Raw genomic sequence first — 6,000 nt, forward strand, 5'->3', positions numbered from 1 at the left:
TTGTTACATTGTAGATATTTGATCCAGCTACTCTTGGTTTTACTGTTTCACAGTTTAGCAAGCGCTAAAGAACCTTCCTATAGCTACAGTGTATATGTATATTGTGGCTATAGAAATGTGGAGTTATTGCTTCACCTGCTCATTTGTGCAGGGTGCTCCTCCCCTGATCAGGGACAGCTGTAGATTGTCAGGATGGAACACCCAGCAACTTAAAAGCTCACCTCTAAGCGGAACAAGGGAGAGGGCACTAGCCTCCCAGCCACAGAGAAAGAACAGAAAGGGACACGTAAGGGGCCCTTTACACTTTGTGTCAGTAGCTGTGTTCCAAAGCTCAGGCTGCAGCTAAGTTAAGCTGCATTTCTAGGCCTTTACGTCACAGAAGGCTGTTTCAAAGTAAAAGGCCCTCTGTATATGGCCTAGAAACTGGACTTGTGATTCTCTTTTAGCAGACGCTCTTACCCAGAGCAACTCACAAAAGTGGTTCGCTATTTACTCAAGAATAAGCTAGTTTGAATAAACTAAAAATTCAACGATACCTCTTAGCTTAGACACTACTAAACACAAGTTAATATGGAGACCATAGTACTCTACTATTCGTCCAAGTATTCTCAGAAGAGGTGGGTCTTCAGTCTGAGTTCCTTCAGAAACATACCTCCACCTCGTGCCTGGACAGAAAAAAGCTTGGACGCTCGTCTTCCATGGATTTTAAGGGATGGCAGGTCAAGCTGAACTGTACTTGAGGCTTGAAGGGCTCTTGTTGCAGATTAAGTATGGAGGGACTGGTCCAGCCTTGGCTTTGTAGGCCAGCTTCAGGGTTTTGAATCTGATGCGGGCAGCTACAGGAAGCCAGTGAAAAGAAAACGCGGCAGAGGAGTGACATGGCTAATTTTAGAAACGTTGAAAACAACCCATGTCGCTGCATTCTGGATAAGTTGCAGGGGTCTGATGGTGCGCAAAGGGAGACCAGCCAGAAGAGAGTTGCAGTAGTCAAGTCTTGGAATGATGAGAGACTGAACGAGCACCTGGGTGGCCTCTCTAGAGAGGAAGGCTCGAATTCTCCGGATGTTGTACAGGAGACATCTGCATGACGTTTGCAACAAGACTTGAAAACGATAACTGATCATCCATGATTACACCATGGCTTCGAGCTTCTGTAGATGGAGTGACCAGTGACTTCTCAAAGGAGACGGTGAGATTGTTTTGCTGATGACAAGATTTTGTCTTGCATACCTTTTGTACAGCTAAAAAAAAAATAACCAAAAAAACCTTTTACGTCTACTCAAATTTACTACTCTTACACCTGTACTTAAAGTATACTTCTATAAACTGAAAAGTGGGACATTTAGTCCCATGAAGTATTGAAATACCGCACTCATAAATATACGACTAGTGCATTGATATTAGTGTACTTACTATATAAAATATACTTAAGAAATACATTAGAATGATATACTTTTTGTAAGGGCTGCATAAGCTTCCTGTAATTGTTCCAAAAGTTTGAGCCATCTGAACCAAAAAGTGTTTTTGCACTTCAGAGGAGTTAAATCTTGGTTCGGTTTGCCTCATTCATCCAGACAGAGCCCACCTCTTTTGGTCAGACCACATTTTAATCCTTTGTTGCCTTTCACACCTGTTATTTCGGATCAGGCCAAACTAAAAAGCCAGAAGATCCAGACCAAACTAGGCAGGTGTATAAATACCCTCAGTTTACACAGGAACTGATTCAGTCGTGTGGTAGAATGACCGGATTGTGCAGTTTTGAAGATGTATGCAGAGCTAATAAGATACAGTACAAGTTGTTCACTTAATCCAGAGTAGCACTGTGTGTGTGTGTGCATATATGCATGTGTGCACCTACAAGTCTCCATTGTGCAGCAGTTGTACATTAATTAAATGCATTCATGTCTCGCTGAGCTTTGCTGAGGCAATATTTGCAAGTCCAATGAGGAAGACCAGGCAAGAAGATTACATCCTGAGGCAAGGCAAAGCAATGCAAGGCTCAACTCTTCAAATCTTTTTCTCTCTCACTCTCTTTCTCAATAGGCATCTGAGGCCATGCATTGTCATAAAAAAGGGTATCACTCTATTCCAACGGTGCTGTGTTTGGACCACCGAGCTTTAAATGAGAAGGAGCTAATGTTGCTGCCTTATCTCTGAGTCAGCACTGTGTCTTGCCTCCTCATCTCCACTGTACTGTGGCGTACTGTGATTATGGTACGCCTCATTCAAGTGAGCTCTTGTATACTCGTTGGTGAAGCAGATGCTTGTTCCTTCTGAAAAAATTCAATTTGAGTCTGCTCTCTTTACACTTTTGGCAGCCCGGTTTTTAAGTATGTGCTCCAGTACTTGATTCCTTAGAACACCTGCAGGGCTGAATGGAGTGTAATGTGTTTTGCAGGACCCAAAAGTATGGGGCTTTTATACTGTCTGTCTGATTAGCATCATTCATTCATGTTGTCTGATGTGATCTACACTGTATGTCCGATTGTCTGTGCCCCCCCCCCTCTTATTAGTGAATTCAGTTGCATTGTTTTTTGATGTGTAAATACAGTGGAAAATGTCTAGATTCTGTTTTACAAGCCTATTTACAACCCTGTTATTTTGGCTCAGAATGAAACATGGTTTCTGCAATTCTGGAACTGCTTTACTGCAATTTCAGTTTATTCCCAGTCTTACCAGATAGTGTTGCTGTTCTCTTGTTGTGTCCTCTCAGTGTGATATTAGCAAGCTGAAGACATTGCGGACAGTGAGCTTTTAGCCTTGCTCCTACTTATCAAGTTTGGCCTCCTCAAATCTTAGAAGTAAAACAAATAGGTAAGGTAGTCCAGTTTGTTTTTGAGGGAGAGAATGTTGCAGAGAACAGATTGTAAAGGCTAGCATCAGATAGTGTCAGTTTTAAGCCTAGCATTGATTACCATTTGCCCCTGGCTTTCGCCTTGTTGTGTGCTGAGTTTAAGCTTCCCTTCCACGGACACTGGCCCAGGAAAGCCATGTTCTTGAGATCTGGCAATGTCATAACCCCCCCCCCCCCCCTCCCTTTTACCACAGAATCATGCTGTGAATCAGCAGAACTGAACTGACGGAGCTTTGTCTAAAACCTTCATCTGTCATTTAACACCAGTACCTGACATTAATGATGTTGACATGGCTAATTGCAATCAAATCCTCACAGCAATGTTCCACAGCCTAGTGTAAAGCCTTTTCAGAAGAGTAGCGGCTGTTACAGCAGCAGAGGGGGACAAAGTCCTTCCTAATTCTCTTGAATTTGGAAGCCTCACTGGCTGAGCATGTGTCCACAAACTTTTGACCATATAATGTATATGGATTCTTAATACCACCAGGGCTATTAATAGCATGATATTCTGATAATATGGCAATGCCGGTTTGGATCATGCATCACAGATGGATTAACAATAATTATAATCATAATTGGAATGCAAATCTGTTTTTGGTGTGGTTGGGGAGTGTTTGTTATGGGCAAACAATGCTGTGGATATTTATGCAGAGTGTGTGTGTGTGTGTGTGTGTGTGTGTGTGTGTTTTGAAATAGAGAGAAACAGAGAAGTGTACAATTGATAGTTTGCATACGCAGTGGGCCAAATAGGACTGGAACCTAACTGTATACTTTATAAGTACCTTCTGTAGGATCAGGGCCATAACACCTGCATTCTCTGAAGCTGCATATTGGAACACAAATTACTTCAGGGCTTGAAGACATACACCAGATCCTACAAGAAAGAAAGCATGTGAGAAGTGCCCATTAATGTTCAAAGATGTTTAGGTGTGATGGTTTCCAAGCAATTGGTTTCACTGCACTTCATGAAATGAATTAATAATCTGAGTTACCCCATACCATATAAATGTTCAGCAGTTGGCAACAGGTGTGGACTTAGGGCACTGTCTGCTCTTCTTTTAACAAAAATATGTATAAGAGTACAGGTACGTGACCCCACTGTGTTTTTGCACTGGCCTTCAAGCTAGAATTTGCATCTCAGCTTTGTGGAGACCATAATATATAGTACTATTTTTTATTTATTTATATACTTTATTTATTTAATAAGCTATTTAGCATCTCTTTTTTCCTTTAGCACCCTTTTTGTTTTTATGTTTTTAGAGACTTTCTCCAGGAGACATAATTCCACTTTTGCAGGGAGATTTTACAAACCTCCAAAGTTCAGTGTAAGAAGTTGGAGCATTTTCTGCTCCTCCCTATTGGTGCACCGTGACACTCTTAAAAATAAAAGTGCCTGAAGTGATGCCATGAAAGAGCTACACTTGATAAAGATGATTTTATTGGATAGTTCTTTTAAGAACAGTTACTGAATGATCTGTGTGAGCTTGAGGAACCTTTAACAACAGTTGACAAATGAAAAGTTTTACCTACAAGTGCATGTCCAAGAGAAGAACCATTAAGCAACTTTTTTACATTTAAGAGTCTATATTTAAGAGTGTTTAGACCAGTGGCTATTGCTGTGCCTCTGGAGATCTACCTTCCTGCAGACTATTACTCCAAAGCAAAATGACTTAAATGACACTTGATCCATCCAGTTACGGCCTTCAAAAGTACTGGACAATATTTACATTAACTGAGTGAGATGTGTTGGATTTAGGTTGGAGAGGAAATTTGCAGGACGATAGATAGAAGGGGTTGTTGACAATTGCCTGACGATGTAAATATTGTCACTGTCATGCAAAAACCTCTTAAATGGCAACTTTACAGGTGAAGGGTAAAAACTTTCAATGGAAGTCAATGGAAAAAGATTATATTCCAAGTCATTCTAGAGCATTTTTATTGAAACAATGGACTTCTGAGGTGTCTGCATGACAGTAATGACATATAAAGTTAATGTGACTGGTTCAAATGACTCATCTGAACCAGACATGTGAGAAGTAAACCCTAACCAAATCCCCAACCTTAACTCTTATATATATATATATAACACTGCGAAACTTGATACAGACCGCCTGTGATCAACATCAATCACTCTATCAGTTTGGTAGTCTTCTCGCTTCACAGCCTCAGTATTCGTCTCGGAAGTCAGTTTCCCTGGCTGTCTCCAGGGCTTTCTCCTAGCTGTATCATTCTCAGGGAATTCAGCTTTTGTATTCTGCCAAGGCACAGTCGACTCTGGATTTGACACGAGGTTTCCTCCCTGCCTGGTGGCTCTGGATTTGCAAAGGGCAAGGTACAAATAAGCTTGTCATCCCCTGACTGGCCACGATTCACGAGCAGCATACATTACCCTGTTGTGTGCCAGCGATTCTCTGTTGTGTTCCTGACCACCTGCAGATAAGACATTTTATATGCATGTCTATGTGGCAGCTGCTGAAAAGAAAAGTCTGGAGCTGGAGCAGTAATTATGGGGCCGATGATGTGACTGATCTTTGACTGGGTGAATATTGTTTTTATGCAGGCTAGAAGAAGAGAAAGGCTCTTAATTGTCACATGTAGCGAGAGGAATTAGCACATGTGACGCATGGGGCAAAGGAGTGGGTGCAGGTTGGCAAAAAATAAGCACAAAAAAAGTATTACTGGACAGAACAGAGAGATAAGAACACTGAAGTGAAGCTCCAGTATTCTTACATTCTGAGCACACTCTTAAAAATAAAGGAACCGAGGAGGATTCTTTGGAGCAGTGCCATAGGAGAGCCACTTTTAGGTTTCTTAATGATCCTTTCAGTAGATGGTTCCTTGAGGAACCAGTTTTGAAAGCTTTGTGAGTCTGTGCAAGTCTGAGTGATGTTTTCTTAAATATTATGGATCTCCACATGATACAAGTTCTTTCCCCAAGGACTGTACACTTAAGACAAGAACCTTTTAGGGATCTTTATTTTTAAGTGTGAATACTGAAAGAAAGCCAGAGAATGGAAAGGAAGACACCGGCACTGGCTGTGTCTCATTGCTCATTTGCCCCATCAGACTGGGATAATTAGGACTATGTCGGAATGATGAAATGTCAACAGGATCTCATAAAAGGTGTGCATATCCCACTAAAGTTC

The sequence above is a fragment of the Salminus brasiliensis genome, chromosome 1, assembly GCF_030463535.1.
Source record: "Salminus brasiliensis chromosome 1, fSalBra1.hap2, whole genome shotgun sequence".
Classification (NCBI taxonomy): domain Eukaryota; kingdom Metazoa; phylum Chordata; class Actinopteri; order Characiformes; family Bryconidae; genus Salminus; species Salminus brasiliensis.